Source organism: Ranitomeya imitator, chromosome 1 (assembly GCF_032444005.1).
Source record: "Ranitomeya imitator isolate aRanImi1 chromosome 1, aRanImi1.pri, whole genome shotgun sequence".
NCBI lineage: Eukaryota > Metazoa > Chordata > Amphibia > Anura > Dendrobatidae > Ranitomeya > Ranitomeya imitator.
Window position 1 is genome coordinate 629,490,484 of NC_091282.1, and position 16,600 is coordinate 629,507,083.

Genomic DNA, 16,600 nt, shown 5'->3' on the forward strand with positions numbered 1-16,600 from the left:
TGTGCCCAGGCCTTAAGCCTAGCCCGCACTTGTGCCCAGGCCTTAAGCCTAGCCCGCACTTGTGCCCAGGCCTTAAGCCTAGCCCGCACTTGTGCCCAGGCCTTAAGCCTAGCCCGCACTTGTGCCCAGGCCTTAAGCCTAGCCAGCACTTGTGCCCCATGCCTTGATCCTAGCCAGCACTGCACTTGTGCCCATGCCTTAAGCCTAGCCCGCACTTGTGCCCAGGCCTTAAGCCTAGCCCGCACTTGTGCCCAGGCCTTAAGCCTAGCCCGCGCTTGTGCCCCGGCCTTAAGCCTAGCCCGTGCTTGTGCCCCGGCCTTAAGCCTAGCCCGCACTTGTGCCCAGGCCTTAAGCCTAGCCCGCACTTGTGCCCACGCCTTAAGCCTAGCCCGCACTTGTGCCCAGGCCTTAAGCCTAGCCCGCACTTGTGCCCAGGCCTTAAGCCTAGCCCGCACTTGTGCCCAGGCCTTAAGCCTAGCCCGCACTTGTGCCCAGGCCTTAAGCCTAGCCCGCACTTGTGCCCGGCCTTAAGCATAGCCCGCACTTGTGCCCCGGCCTTAAGCCAAGCCCGCACTTGTGCCCCGGCCTTAAGCCTAGCCCGCACTTGTGCCCCGGCCTTAAGCCTAGCCCGCACTTGTGCCCAGGCCTTAAGCCTAGCCCGCACTTGTGCCCAGGCCTTAAGCCTAGCCCGCACTTGTGCCCAGGCCTTAAGCCTAGCCCGCACTTGTGCCCAGGCCTTAAGCCTAGCCCGCACTTGTGCCCAGGCCTTAAGCCTAGCCCGCACTTGTGCCCAGGCCTTAAGCCTAGCCAGCACTTGTGCCCCATGCCTTGATCCTAGCCAGCACTGCACTTGTGCCCATGCCTTAAGCCTAGCCCGCACTTGTGCCCAGGCCTTAAGCCTAGCCCGCACTTGTGCCCAGGCCTTAAGCCTAGCCCGCGCTTGTGCCCCGGCCTTAAGCCTAGCCCGTGCTTGTGCCCCGGCCTTAAGCCTAGCCCGCACTTGTGCCCAGGCCTTAAGCCTAGCCCGCACTTTTGCCCAAGCCTAGCCAGCACTTGTGCCCCATGCCTTGATCCTAGCCAGCACTGCACTGGTGCCCATGCCTTAAGCCTAGCCCGCACTTTTGCCCAGGCCTTAAGCCTAGCCCGCACTTGTGCCCAGGCCTTAAGCCTAGCCCGCACTTGTGCCCAGGCCATAAGCCTAGCCCGCACTTGTGCCCAGGCCTTAACCCTAGCCCGCACTTGTGCCCAGGCCTTAAGCCTAGCCCGCACTTGTGCCCAGGCCTTAAGCCTAGCCAGCACTTGTGCCCCATGCCTTGATCCTAGCCAGCACTGCACTTGTGCCCATGCCTTAAGCCTAGCCCGCACTTGTGCCCAGGCCTTAAGCCTAGCCCGCACTTGTGCCCAGGCCTTAAGCCTAGCCCGCGCTTGTGCCCCGGCCTTAAGCCTAGCCCGTGCTTGTGCCCCGGCCTTAAGCCTAGCCCGCACTTGTGCCCAGGCCTTAAGCCTAGCCCGCACTTTTGCCCAAGCCTAGCCAGCACTTGTGCCCCATGCCTTGATCCTAGCCAGCACTGCACTGGTGCCCATGCCTTAAGCCTAGCCCGCACTTTTGCCCAGGCCTTAAGCCTAGCCCGCACTTGTGCCCAGGCCTTAAGCCTAGCCCGCACTTGTGCCCAGGCCATAAGCCTAGCCCGCACTTGTGCCCAGGCCTTAACCCTAGCCCGCACTTGTGCCCAGGCCTTAAGCCTAGCCCGCACTTGTGCCCAGGCCTTAAGCCTAGCCCGCACTTGTGGCCCGGCCTTAAGCATAGCCCGCACTTGTGCCCCGGCCTTAAGCCAAGCCCGCAGTTGTGCCCCGGCCTTAAGCCTAGCCCGCACTTGTACCCCGGCCTTAAGCCTAGCCCGCACTTGTGCCCAAGCCTTAAGCCTAGCCAGCACTTGTGCCCCATGCCTTGATCCTAGCCAGCACTGCACTTGTGCCCATGCCTTAAGCCTAGCCCGCACTTTTGCCCTGGCCTTAAGCCTAGCCCGCACTTGTGCCCAGGCCTTAAGCCTAGCCCGCACTTGTGCCCAGGCCTTAAGCCTAGCCCGCACTTGTTCCCAGGCCTTAAGCCTAGCCCGCACTTGTTCCCAGGCCTTAAGCCTAGCCCGCACTTGTGCCCAGGCCTTAAGCCTAGCCCGCACTTGTGCCCAGGCCTTAAGCCTAGCCCGCACTTGTGCCCAGGCCTTAAGCCTAGCCCGCACTTGTGCCCAGGCCTTAAGCCTAGCCCGCACTTGTGCCCAAGCCTTAAGCCTAGCCAGCACTTCTGCCCCATGCCTTGATCCTAGCCAGCACTGCACTTGTGCCCATGCCTTAAGCCTAGCCCGCACTTGTGCCCAAGCCTTAAGCCTAGCCAGCACTTGTGCCCCATGCCTTGATCCTAGCCAGCACTGCACTTGTGCCCATGCCTTAAGCCTAGCCCGCACTTTTGCCCAGGCCTTAAGCCTAGCCCACACTTGTGCCCAGGCCTTAAGCCTAGCCCGCACTTGTGCCCAGGCCTTAAGCCTAGCCCGCACTTGTGCCCAGGCCTTAAGCCTAGCCCGCACTTGTGCCCAGGCCTTAAGCCTAGCCCGCACTTGTGCCCCGGCCTTAAGCATAGCCCGCACTTGTGCCCCGGCCTTAAGCCTAGCCCGCACTTGTGCCCACGCCTTAAGCCTAGCCCGCACTTGTGCCCAGGCCTTAAGCCTAGCCCGCACTTGTGCCCAGGCCTTAAGCCTAGCCCGCACTTGTGCCCAGGCCTTAAGCCTAGCCCGCACTTGTGCCCCGGCCTTAAGAATAGCCCGCACTTGTGACCCGGCCTTAAGCCAAGCCCGCACTTGTGCCCCGGCCTTAAGCCTAGCCCGCACTTGTGCCCCGGCCTTAAGCCTAGCCCGCACTTGTGCCCCGGCCTTAAGCCTAGCCCGCACTTGTGCCCAGGCCTTAAGCATAGCCCGCACTTGTGCCCAGGCCTTAAGCCTAGCCCGCACTTGTGCCCAGGCCTTAAGCCTAGCCCGCACTTGTGCCCAGGCCTTAAGCCTAGCCCGCACTTGTGCCCAGGCCTTAAGCCTAGCCCACACTTGTGCCCAGGCCTTAAGCCTAGCCACCACTTGTGCCCCATGCCTTGATCCTAGCCAGCACTGCACTTGTGCCCATGCCTTAAGCCTAGCCCGCACTTGTGCCCAGGCCTTAAGCCTAGCCCGCACTTGTGCCCATGCCTTAAGCCTAGCCCGCACTTGTGCCTAAGCCTTAAGCCTAGCCAGCACTTGTGCCCCATGCCTTGATCCTAGCCAGCACTGCACTTGTGCCCATGCCTTAAGCCTAGCCCGCACTTTTGCCCAGGCCTTAAGCCTAGCCCGCACTTGTGCCCAGGCCTTAAGCCTAGCCCGCACTTGTGCCCAGGCCTTAAGCCTAGCCCGCACTTGTGCCCAGGCCTTAAGCCTAGCCCGCACTTGTGCCCAGGCCTTAAGCCTAGCCTGCACTTGTGCCCAGGCCTTAAGCCTAGCCCGCACTTGTGCCCAGGCCTTAAGCCTAGCCCGCACTTGTGCCCCGGCCTTAAGCATAGCCCGCACTTGTGCCCCGGCCTTAAGCCTAGCCCGCACTTGTGCCCCGGCCTTATGCCTAGCCCGCACTTGTGCCCACGCCTTAAGCCTAGCCTGCACTTGTGCCCAGGCCTTAAGCCTAGCCCGCACTTGTGCCCAGGCCTTAAGCCTAGCCCGCACTTGTGCCCAGGCCTTAAGCCTAGCCCGCACTTGTGCCCCGGCCTTAAGCATAGCCCGCACTTGTGCCCCGGCCTTAAGCCAAGCCCGCACTTGTGCCCCGGCCTTAAGCCTAGCCCGCACTTGTGCCCCGGCCTTAAGCCTAGCCCGCACTTGTGCCCAGGCCTTAAGCCTAGCCCGCACTTGTGCCCAGGCCTTAAGCCTAGCCCGCACTTGTGCCCAGGCCTTAAGCCTAGCCCGCACTTGTGCCCAGGCCTTAAGCCTAGCCCGCACTTGTGCCCAGGCCTTAAGCCTAGCCCGCACTTGTGCCCAGGCCTTAAGCCTAGCCCGCACTTGTGCCCAGGCCATAAGCCTAGCCAGCACTTGTGCCCCATGCCTTGATCCTAGCCAGCACTGCACTTGTGCCCATGCCTTAAGCCTAGCCCGCACTTGTGCCCATGCCTTAAGCCTAGCCCGCACTTGTGCCCAGGCCTTAAGCCTAGCCCGCACTTGTGCCCAGGCCTTAAGCCTAGCCCGCACTTGTGCCCAGGCCTTAAGCCTAGCCCGCACTTGTGCCCAGGCCTTAAGCCTAGCCCGCAATTGTGCCCAGGCCTTAAGCCTAGCCCGCACTTGTTCCCAGGCCTTAAGCCTAGCCCGCACTTGTTCCCAGGCCTTAAGCCTAGCCCGCTCTTGTGCCCAGGCCTTATGCCTAGCCCGCACTTGTGCCCCGGCCTTAAGCCTAGCCCGCAATTGTGCCCAGGCCTTAAGCCTAGCCCGCACTTGTTCCCAGGCCTTAAGCCTAGCCCGCACTTGTTCCCAGGCCTTAAGCCTAGCCCGCTCTTGTGCCCAGGCCTTAAGCCTAGCCCGCACTTGTGCCCAGGCCTTAAGCCTAGCCCGCACTTGTGCCCAAGCCTTAAGCCTAGCCAGCACTTGTGCCCCATGCCTTGATCCTAGCCAGCACTGCACTTGTGCCCAGGCCTTAAGCCTAGCCCGCACTTGTGCCCAGGCCTTAAGCCTAGCCCGCACTTGTGCCCAGGCCTTAAGCCTAGCCCGCACTTGTGCCCAGGCCTTAAGCCTAGCCCGCACTTGTGCCCAGGCCTTAAGCCTAGCCCGCACTTGTGCCCAGGCCTTAAGCCTAGCCCACACTTGTGCCTAGGCCTTAAGCTTAGCCAGCACTTGTGCCCCATGCCTTGATCCTAGCCAGCACTGCACTTGTGCCCATGCCTTAAGCCTAGCCCGCACTTGTGCCCAGGCCTTAAGCCTAGCCTGCACTTGTGCCCAGGCCTTAAGCCTAGCCCGCACTTGTGCCCAGGCCTTAAGCCTAGCCCGCACTTGTGCCCAGGCCTTAAGCCTAGCCCGCACTTGTGCCCAGGCCTTAAGCCTAGCCCGCAATTGTGCCCAGGCCTTAAGCCTAGCCCGCACTTGTTCCCAGGCCTTAAGCCTAGCCCGCACTTGTTCCCAGGCCTTAAGCCTAGCCCGCTCTTGTGCCCAGGCCTTAAGCCTAGCCCGCACTTGTGCCCAGGCCTTAAGCCTAGCCCGCACTTGTGCCCAGGACTTAAGCCTAGCCCGCACTTGTGCCCAGGCCTTAAGCCTAGCCCGCACTTGTGCCCAGGCCTTAAGCCTAGCCCGCACTTGTGCCCAGGCCTTAAGCCTAGCCCGCACTTGTGCACAGGCCTTAAGCCTAGCCCGCACTTGTGCCCAGGCCTTAAGCCTAGCCCGCACTTGTGCCCCGGCCTTAAGCCAAGCCCGCGCTTGTGCCCCGGCCTTAAGCCTAGCCCGCGCTTGTGCCCCGGCCTTAAGCCTAGCCCGCGCTTGTGCCCCGGCCTTAAGCCTAGCCCGCACTTGTGCCCAGGCCTTAAGCCTAGCCCGCACTTGTGCCCAAGCCTTAAGCCTAGCCCGCACTTGTGCCCTGGCCTTAAGCCTAGCCCGCACTTGTGCCCAGGCCTTAAGCCTAGCCCGCACTTGTGCCCAGGCCTTAAGCCTAGCCCGCACTTGTGCCCCGGCCTTAAGCCTAGCCCGCACTTGTTCCCCGGCCTTAAGCCTAGCCCGCGCTTGTGCCCCGGCCTTAAGCCTAGCCCACGCTTGTGCCCCGGCCTTAAGCCTAGCCCGCGCTTGTGCCCCGGCCTTAAGCCTAGCCCGCGCTTGTGCCCCGGCCTTAAGCCTAGCCCGCGCTTGTGCCCCAGCCTTAAGCCTAGCCCGCGCTTGTGCCCCGGCCTTAAGCCTAGCCCGCGCTTGTGCCCCGGCCTTAAGCCTAGCCCGCACTTGTGCCCAGACCTTAAGCCTAGCCCGCACTTGTGCCCAAGCCTTAAGCCTAGCCAGCACTTGTGCCCCATGCCTTGATCCTAGCCAGCACTGCACTTGTGCCCATGCCTTAAGCCTAGCCCGCACTTGTGCCCAAGCCTTAAGCCTAGCCAGCACTTGTGCCCCATGCCTTGATCCTAGCCAGCACTGCACTTGTGCCCATGCCTTAAGCCTAGCCCGCACTTGTGCCCAGGCCTTAAGCCTAGCCCGCACTTGTGCCCAGGCCTTAAGCCTAGCCCGCACTTGTGCCCAGGCCTTAAGCCTAGCCCGCACTTGTGCCCAGGCCTTAAGCCTAGCCCGCACTTGTGCCCAGGCCTTAAGCCTAGCCCGCAATTGTGCCCAGGCCTTAAGCCTAGCCCGCACTTGTTCCCAGGCCTTAAGCCTAGCCCGCACTTGTTCCCAGGCCTTAAGCCTAGCCCGCTCTTGTGCCCAGGCCTTAAGCCTAGCCCGCACTTGTGCCCAGGCCTTAAGCCTAGCCCGCACTTGTGCCCAGGACTTAAGCCTAGCCCGCACTTGTGCCCAGGCCTTAAGCCTAGCCCGCACTTGTGCCCAGGCCTTAAGCCTAGCCCGCACTTGTGCCCAGGCCTTAAGCCTAGCCCGCACTTGTGCCCAGGCCTTAAGCCTAGCCCGCACTTGTGCCCAGGCCTTAAGCCTAGCCCGCACTTGTGCCCCGGCCTTAAGCCAAGCCCGCACTTGTGCCCCGGCCTTAAGCCTAGCCCGCGCTTGTGCCCCGGCCTTAAGCCTAGCCCGTGCTTGTGCCCCGGCCTTAAGCCTAGCCCGCGCTTGTGCCCAGGCCTTAAGCCTAGCCCGCACTTTTGCCCAAGCCTAGCCAGCACTTGTGCCCCATGCCTTGATCCTAGCCAGCACTGCACTTGTGCCCATGCCTTAAGCCTAGCCCGCACTTTTGCCCAGGCCTTAAGCCTAGCCCGCACTTGTGCCCAGGCCTTAAGCCTAGCCCGCACTTGTGCCCAGGCCATAAGCCTAGCCCGCACTTGTGCCCAGGCCTTAAGCCTAGCCCGCACTTGTGCCCAGGCCTTAAGCCTAGCCCGCACTTGTGCCCAGGCCTTAAGCCTAGCCCGCACTTGTGGCCCGGCCTTAAGCATAGCCCGCACTTGTGCCCCGGCCTTAAGCCAAGCCCGCAGTTGTGCCCCGGCCTTAAGCCTAGCCCGCACTTGTGCCCCGGCCTTAAGCCTAGCCCGCACTTGTGCCCAAGCCTTAAGCCTAGCCAGCACTTGTGCCCCATGCCTTGATCCTAGCCAGCACTGCACTTGTGCCCATGCCTTAACCCTAGCCCGCACTTTTGCCCTGGCCTTAAGCCTAGCCCGCACTTGTGCCCAGGCCTTAAGCCTAGCCCGCACTTGTGCCCAGGCCTTAAGCCTAGCCCGCACTTGTTCCCAGGCCTTAAGCCTAGCCCGCACTTGTTCCCAGGCCTTAAGCCTAGCCCGCACTTGTGCCCAGGTCTTAAGCCTAGCCCGCACTTGTGCCCAGGCCTTAAGCCTAGCCCGCACTTGTGCCCAGGCCTTAAGCCTAGCCCGCACTTGTGCCCAGGCCTTAAGCCTAGCCCGCACTTGTGCCCAAGCCTTAAGCCTAGCCAGCACTTGTGCCCCATGCCTTGATCCTAGCCAGCACTGCACTTGTGCCCATGCCTTAAGCCTAGCCCGCACTTGTGCCCAAGCCTTAAGCCTAGCCAGCACTTGTGCCCCATGCCTTGATCCTAGCCAGCACTGCACTTGTGCCCATGCCTTAAGCCTAGCCCGCACTTTTGCCCAGGCCTTAAGCCTAGCCCGCACTTGTGCCCAGGCCTTAAGCCTAGCCCGCACTTGTGCCCAGGCCTTAAGCCTAGCCCGCACTTGTGCCCAGGCCTTAAGCCTAGCCCGCACTTGTGCCCAGGCCTTAAGCCTAGCCCGCACTTGTGCCCAGGCCTTAAGCCTAGCCCGCACTTGTGCCCCGGCCTTAAGCATAGCCCGCACTTGTGCCCCGGCCTTAAGCCTAGCCCGCACTTGTGCCCCGGCCTTAAGCCTAGCCCGCACTTGTGCCCACGCCTTAAGCCTAGCCCGCACTTGTGCCCAGGCCTTAAGCCTAGCCCGCACTTGTGCCCAGGCCTTAAGCCTAGCCCGCACTTGTGCCCAGGCCTTAAGCCTAGCCCGCACTTGTGCCCCGGCCTTAAGCATAGCCCGCACTTGTGCCCCGGCCTTAAGCCAAGCCCGCACTTGTGCCCAGGCCTTAAGCCTAGCCCGCACTTGTGCCCAGGCCTTAAGCCTAGCCCGCACTTGTGCCCAGGCCTTAAGCCTAGCCCGCACTTGTGCCCAGGCCTTAAGCCTAGCCCGCACTTGTGCCCAGGCCTTAAGCCTAGCCCGCACTTGTGCCCAGGCCTTAAGCCTAGCCCGCACTTGTGCCCCGGCCTTAAGCATAGCCCGCACTTGTGCCCCGGCCTTAAGCCTAGCCCGCACTTGTGCCCCGGCCTTAAGCCTAGCCCGCACTTGTGCCCACGCCTTAAGCCTAGCCCGCACTTGTGCCCAGGCCTTAAGCCTAGCCCGCACTTGTGCCCAGGCCTTAAGCCTAGCCCGCACTTGTGCCCGGCCTTAAGCATAGCCCGCACTTGTGCCCCGGCCTTAAGCCAAGCCCGCACTTGTGCCCCGGCCTTAAGCCTAGCCCGCACTTGTGCCCCGGCCTTAAGCCTAGCCCGCACTTGTGCCCAGGCCTTAAGCCTAGCCCGCACTTGTGCCCAGGCCTTAAGCCTAGCCCGCACTTGTGCCCAGGCCTTAAGCCTAGCCCGCACTTGTGCCCAGGCCTTAAGCCTAGCCCGCACTTGTGCCCAGGCCTTAAGCCTAGCCAGCACTTGTGCCCCATGCCTTGATCCTAGCCAGCACTGCACTTGTGCCCATGCCTTAAGCCTAGCCCGCACTTGTGCCCAGGCCTTAAGCCTAGCCCGCACTTGTGCCCAGGCCTTAAGCCTAGCCCGCGCTTGTGCCCCGGCCTTAAGCCTAGCCCGTGCTTGTGCCCCGGCCTTAAGCCTAGCCCGCACTTGTGCCCAGGCCTTAAGCCTAGCCCGCACTTTTGCCCAAGCCTAGCCAGCACTTGTGCCCCATGCCTTGATCCTAGCCAGCACTGCACTGGTGCCCATGCCTTAAGCCTAGCCCGCACTTTTGCCCAGGCCTTAAGCCTAGCCCGCACTTGTGCCCAGGCCTTAAGCCTAGCCCGCACTTGTGCCCAGGCCATAAGCCTAGCCCGCACTTGTGCCCAGGCCTTAACCCTAGCCCGCACTTGTGCCCAGGCCTTAAGCCTAGCCCGCACTTGTGCCCAGGCCTTAAGCCTAGCCCGCACTTGTGGCCCGGCCTTAAGCATAGCCCGCACTTGTGCCCCGGCCTTAAGCCAAGCCCGCAGTTGTGCCCCGGCCTTAAGCCTAGCCCGCACTTGTACCCCGGCCTTAAGCCTAGCCCGCACTTGTGCCCAAGCCTTAAGCCTAGCCAGCACTTGTGCCCCATGCCTTGATCCTAGCCAGCACTGCACTTGTGCCCATGCCTTAAGCCTAGCCCGCACTTTTGCCCTGGCCTTAAGCCTAGCCCGCACTTGTGCCCAGGCCTTAAGCCTAGCCCGCACTTGTGCCCAGGCCTTAAGCCTAGCCCGCACTTGTTCCCAGGCCTTAAGCCTAGCCCGCACTTGTTCCCAGGCCTTAAGCCTAGCCCGCACTTGTGCCCAGGCCTTAAGCCTAGCCCGCACTTGTGCCCAGGCCTTAAGCCTAGCCCGCACTTGTGCCCATGCCTTAAGCCTAGCCCGCACTTGTGCCCAGGCCTTAAGCCTAGCCCGCACTTGTGCCCAAGCCTTAAGCCTAGCCAGCACTTCTGCCCCATGCCTTGATCCTAGCCAGCACTGCACTTGTGCCCATGCCTTAAGCCTAGCCCGCACTTGTGCCCAAGCCTTAAGCCTAGCCAGCACTTGTGCCCCATGCCTTGATCCTAGCCAGCACTGCACTTGTGCCCATGCCTTAAGCCTAGCCCGCACTTTTGCCCAGGCCTTAAGCCTAGCCCACACTTGTGCCCAGGCCTTAAGCCTAGCCCGCACTTGTGCCCAGGCCTTAAGCCTAGCCCGCACTTGTGCCCAGGCCTTAAGCCTAGCCCGCACTTGTGCCCAGGCCTTAAGCCTAGCCCGCACTTGTGCCCCGGCCTTAAGCATAGCCCGCACTTGTGCCCCGGCCTTAAGCCTAGCCCGCACTTGTGCCCACGCCTTAAGCCTAGCCCGCACTTGTGCCCAGGCCTTAAGCCTAGCCCGCACTTGTGCCCAGGCCTTAAGCCTAGCCCGCACTTGTGCCCAGGCCTTAAGCCTAGCCCGCACTTGTGCCCCGGCCTTAAGAATAGCCCGCACTTGTGACCCGGCCTTAAGCCAAGCCCGCACTTGTGCCCCGGCCTTAAGCCTAGCCCGCACTTGTGCCCCGGCCTTAAGCCTAGCCCGCACTTGTGCCCAGGCCTTAAGCCTAGCCCGCACTTGTGCCCAGGCCTTAAGCATAGCCCGCACTTGTGCCCAGGCCTTAAGCCTAGCCCGCACTTGTGCCCAGGCCTTAAGCCTAGCCCGCACTTGTGCCCAGGCCTTAAGCCTAGCCCGCACTTGTGCCCAGGCCTTAAGCCTAGCCCACACTTGTGCCCAGGCCTTAAGCCTAGCCACCACTTGTGCCCCATGCCTTGATCCTAGCCAGCACTGCACTTGTGCCCATGCCTTAAGCCTAGCCCGCACTTGTGCCCAGGCCTTAAGCCTAGCCCGCACTTGTGCCCATGCCTTAAGCCTAGCCCGCACTTGTGCCTAAGCCTTAAGCCTAGCCAGCACTTGTGCCCCATGCCTTGATCCTAGCCAGCACTGCACTTGTGCCCATGCCTTAAGCCTAGCCCGCACTTTTGCCCAGGCCTTAAGCCTAGCCCGCACTTGTGCCCAGGCCTTAAGCCTAGCCCGCACTTGTGCCCAGGCCTTAAGCCTAGCCCGCACTTGTGCCCAGGCCTTAAGCCTAGCCCGCACTTGTGCCCAGGCCTTAAGCCTAGCCTGCACTTGTGCCCAGGCCTTAAGCCTAGCCCGCACTTGTGCCCAGGCCTTAAGCCTAGCCCGCACTTGTGCCCCGGCCTTAAGCATAGCCCGCACTTGTGCCCCGGCCTTAAGCCTAGCCCGCACTTGTGCCCCGGCCTTATGCCTAGCCCGCACTTGTGCCCACGCCTTAAGCCTAGCCTGCACTTGTGCCCAGGCCTTAAGCCTAGCCCGCACTTGTGCCCAGGCCTTAAGCCTAGCCCGCACTTGTGCCCAGGCCTTAAGCCTAGCCCGCACTTGTGCCCCGGCCTTAAGCATAGCCCGCACTTGTGCCCCGGCCTTAAGCCAAGCCCGCACTTGTGCCCCGGCCTTAAGCCTAGCCCGCACTTGTGCCCCGGCCTTAAGCCTAGCCCGCACTTGTGCCCAGGCCTTAAGCCTAGCCCGCACTTGTGCCCAGGCCTTAAGCCTAGCCCGCACTTGTGCCCAGGCCTTAAGCCTAGCCCGCACTTGTGCCCAGGCCTTAAGCCTAGCCCGCACTTGTGCCCAGGCCTTAAGCCTAGCCCGCACTTGTGCCCAGGCCTTAAGCCTAGCCCGCACTTGTGCCCAGGCCATAAGCCTAGCCAGCACTTGTGCCCCATGCCTTGATCCTAGCCAGCACTGCACTTGTGCCCATGCCTTAAGCCTAGCCCGCACTTGTGCCCAGGCCTTAAGCCTAGCCCGCACTTGTGCCCAGGCCTTAAGCCTAGCCCGCACTTGTGCCCAGGCCTTAAGCCTAGCCCGCACTTGTGCCCAGGCCTTAAGCCTAGCCCGCACTTGTGCCCAGGCCTTAAGCCTAGCCCGCAATTGTGCCCAGGCCTTAAGCCTAGCCCGCACTTGTTCCCAGGCCTTAAGCCTAGCCCGCACTTGTTCCCAGGCCTTAAGCCTAGCCCGCTCTTGTGCCCAGGCCTTATGCCTAGCCCGCACTTGTGCCCAGGCCTTAAGCCTAGCCCGCACTTGTGCCCAGGCCTTAAGCCTAGCCCGCACTTGTGCCCAGGCCTTAAGCCTAGCCCGCACTTGTGCCCAGGCCTTAAGCCTAGCCCGCACTTGTGCCCAGGCCTTAAGCCTAGCCCGCACTTGTGCCCAGGCCTTAAGCCTAGCCCGCACTTGTGCCCAGGCCTTAAGCCTAGCCCGCACTTGTGCCCCGGCCTTAAGCCAAGCCCGCACTTGTGCCCCGGCCTTAAGCCTAGCCCGCGCTTGTGCCCCGGCCTTAAGCCTAGCCCGTGCTTGTGCCCCGGCCTTAAGCCTAGCCCGCACTTGTGCCCAGGCCTTAAGCCTAGCCCGCACTTTTGCCCAAGCCTAGCCAGCACTTGTGCCCAGGCCTTAAGCCTAGCCCGCACTTGTGCCCCGGCCTTAAGCCTAGCCCGCACTTGTGCCCACGCCTTAAGCCTAGCCCGCACTTGTGCCCAGGCCTTAAGCCTAGCCCGCACTTGTGCCCAGGCCTTAAGCCTAGCCCGCACTTGTGCCCAGGCCTTAAGCCTAGCCCGCACTTGTGCCCAGGCCTTAAGCATAGCCCGCACTTGTGCCCCGGCCTTAAGCCAAGCCCGCACTTGTGCCCCGGCCTTAAGCCTTGCCCGCACTTGTGCCCCGGCCTTAAGCCTAGCCCGCAATTGTGCCCAGGCCTTAAGCCTAGCCCGCACTTGTGCCCAGGCCTTAAGCCTAGCCCGCACTTGTGCCCAGGCCTTAAGCCTAGCCCGCACTTGTGCCCAGGCCTTAAGCCTAGCCCGCACTTGTGCCCAGGCCTTAAGCCTAGCCCGCACTTGTGCCCAGGCCTTAAGCCTAGCCCGCACTTGTGCCCAGGCCTTAAGCCTAGCCCGCACTTGTGCCCAGGCCTTAAGCCTAGCCAGCACTTGTGCCCCATGCCTTGATCCTAGCCAGCACTGCACTTGTGCCCATGCCTTAAGCCTAGCCCGCACTTGTGCCCAGGCCTTAAGCCTAGCCCGCACTTGTGCCCAGGCCTTAAGCCTAGCCCGCACTTGTGCCCAGGCCTTAAGCCTAGCCCGCAATTGTGCCCAGGCCTTAAGCCTAGCCCGCACTTGTTCCCAGGCCTTAAGCCTAGCCCGCACTTGTTCCCAGGCCTTAAGCCTAGCCCGCTCTTGTGCCCAGGCCTTAAGCCTAGCCCGCACTTGTGCCCAGGCCTTAAGCCTAGCCCGCACTTGTGCCCAGGACTTAAGCCTAGCCCACACTTGTGCCCAGGCCTTAAGCCTAGCCCGCACTTGTGCCCAGGCCTTAAGCCTAGCCCGCACTTGTGCCCAGGACTTAAGCCTAGCCCGCACTTGTGCCCAGGCCTTAAGCCTAGCCCGCACTTGTGCCCAGGCCTTAAGCCTAGCCCGCACTTGTGCCCAGGCCTTAAGCCTAGCCCGCACTTGTGCCCCGGCCTTAAGCCAAGCCCGCGCTTGTGCCCCGGCCTTAAGCCTAGCCCGCGCTTGTGCCCCGGCCTTAAGCCTAGCCCGTGCTTGTGCCCCGGCCTTAAGCCTAGCCCGCACTTGTGCCCAGGCCTTAAGCCTAGCCCGCACTTTTGCCCAAGCCTAGCCAGCACTTGTGCCCCATGCCTTGATCCTAGCCAGCACTGCACTTGTGCCCAGGCCATAAGCCTAGCCCGCACTTGTGCCCAGGCCTTAAGCCTAGCCCGCACTTGTGCCCAGGCCTTAAGCCTAGCCCGCACTTGTGCCCAGGCCATAAGCCTAGCCCGCACTTGTGCCCAGGCCTTAAGCCTAGCCCGCACTTGTGCCCAGGCCTTAAGCCTAGCCCGCACTTGTGCCCAGGCCTTAAGCCTAGCCCGCACTTGTGGCCCGGCCTTAAGCATAGCCCGCACTTGTGCCCCGGCCTTAAGCCAAGCCCGCAGTTGTGCCCCGGCCTTAAGCCTAGCCCGCACTTGTGCCCCGGCCTTAAGCCTAGCCCGCACTTGTGCCCCGGCCTTAAGCCTAGCCCGCACTTTTGCCCAAGCCTTAAGCCTAGCCAGCACTTGTGCCCCATGCCTTGATCCTAGCCAGCACTGCACTTGTGCCCATGCCTTAAGCCTAGCCCGCACTTTTGTCCTGGCCTTAAGCCTAGCCCGCACTTGTGCCCAGGCCTTAAGCCTAGCCCGCACTTGTGCCCAGGCCTTAAGCCTAGCCCGCACTTGTTCCCAGGCCTTAAGCCAAGCCCGCACTTGTTCCCAGGCCTTAAGCCTAGCCCGCACTTGTGCCCAGGCATTAAGCCTAGCCTGCACTTGTGCCCAGGCCTTAAGCCTAGCCCGCACTTGTGCCCAGGCCTTAAGCCTAGCCCGCACTTGTGCCCAGGCCTTAAGCCTAGCCCGCACTTGTGCCCAGGCCTTAAGCCTAGCCCGCACTTGTGCCCAGGCCTTAAGCCTAGCCCGCACTTGTGCCCCGGCCTTAAGCCTAGCCCGCACTTGTGCCCCGGCCTTAAGCCTAGTCCGCACTTGTGCCCAGGTCTTAAGCCTAGCCCGCACTTGTGCCCCGGCCTTAAGCCTAGCCCGCACTTGTGCCCCGGCCTTAAGCCTAGCCCGCACTTGTGCCCCGGCCTTAAGCCTAGCCCGCACTTGTGCCCCGGCCTTAAGCCTAGCCCGCACTTGTGCCCCGGCCTTAAGCCTAGCCCGCACTTGTGCCCCGGCCTTAAGCCTAGCCCGCACTTGTGCCCCGGCCTTAAGCCTAGCCCGCACTTGTGCCCCGGCCTTAAGCCTAGCCCGCACTTGTGCCGAGGCCTTAAGCCTAGCCCGCACTTGTGCCCAGGCCTTAAGCCAAGCCCGCACTTGTGCCGAGGCCTTAAGCCAAGCCCGCACTTGTGCCCAGGCCTTAAGCCTAGCCCACACTTTTGAGCCCGTTGAATGCTTGTTTGTTTGTTTTTGTCTTCAGCTTCATGTTGGTTATGCACATAGGGCCAGCTTTACGCTCTTCGCTCTTGTCCCGTCTGAATGCGCATGCACGACTGTAATTGGGGAAGAAGGCATTACCCATTTATGGAGGACAGACAAGAAGTGCCTGGTCGCTTGGAGCATGGGGTTATGGAGAGGCTCCGCACTGTACAACAAAGGATCTAGTCCTAAATGTCCAAGTACAGAGTAGAGGGGTGAAAGCTAGCTCTTCACCCCTATGGGTGCCTAACCCTTTATGCAAAGAGTGCAAAGAGTTAGCTGCATGCCTTAAGCCTATCCAGCACTTGTGCCCCCTGCCTTAAGCCTAGCCAGCACTTGTACCCCCTGCCTTGATCCTAGCCAGCACTGCACTTGTGCCCATGCCTTAAGCCTAGCCCGCACTTGTGCCCAGGCCTTAAGCCTAGCCCGCACTTGTGCCCAGGCCTTAAGCCTAGCTGGCACTTGTGCCCATGCCTTAAGCCTAGCCAGCACTTGTGCCCCCTGCCTTGATCCTAGCCAGCACTGCACTTGTGCCCAGGCCTTAAGCCTTGCCCGCACTTGTGCCCAGGCCTTAAGCCTAGCCCGCACTTGTGCCCAGGCCTTAAGCCTAGCCCGCACTTGTGCCCCGGCCTTTAGCCTAGCCCGCACTTGTGCCCCGGCCTTAAGCCTAGCCCGCACTTGTGCCCAGGCCTTAAGCCTAGCCCGCACTTGTGCCCAGGACTTAAGCCTAGCCCACACTTGTGCCCAGGCCTTAAGCCTAGCCCGCACTTGTGCCCAGGCCTTAAGCCTAGCCCGCACTTGTGCCCAGGCCTTAAGCCTAGCCCGCACTTGTGCCCAGGCCTTAAGCCTAGCCCGCACTTGTGCCCCGGCCTTAAGCCAAGCCCGCACTTGTGCCCCGGCCTTAAGCCTAGCCCGCGCTTGTGCCCCGGCCTTAAGCCTAGCCCGTGCTTGTGCCCCGGCCTTAAGCCTAGCCCGCACTTGTGCCCAGGCCTTAAGCCTAGCCCGCACTTTTGCCCAAGCCTAGCCAGCACTTGTGCCCCATGCCTTGATCCTAGCCAGCACTGCACTTGTGCCCAGGCCATAAGCCTAGCCCGCACTTGTGCCCAGGCCTTAAGCCTAGCCCGCACTTGTGCCCACGCCTTAACCCTACCCCGCACTTGTGCCCAGGCCATAAGCCTAGCCCGCACTTGTGCCCAGGCCTTAAGCCTAGCCCGCACTTGTGCCCAGGCCTTAAGCCTAGCCCGCACTTGTGCCCAGGCCTTAAGCCTAGCCCGCACTTGTGGCCCGGCCTTAAGCATAGCCCGCACTTGTGCCCCGGCCTTAAGCCAAGCCCGCAGTTGTGCCCCGGCCTTAAGCCTAGCCCGCACTTGTGCCCCGGCCTTAAGCCTAGCCCGCACTTGTGCCCCGGCCTTAAGCCTAGCCCGCACTTTTGCCCAAGCCTTAAGCCTAGCCAGCACTTGTGCCCCATGCCTTGATCCTAGCCAGCACTGCACTTGTGCCCATGCCTTAAGCCTAGCCCGCACTTTTGTCCTGGCCTTAAGCCTAGCCCGCACTTGTGCCCAGGCCTTAAGCCTAGCCCGCACTTGTGCCCAGGCCTTAAGCCTAGCCCGCACTTGTTCCCAGGCCTTAAGCCAAGCCCGCACTTGTTCCCAGGCCTTAAGCCTAGCCCGCACTTGTGCCCAGGCATTAAGCC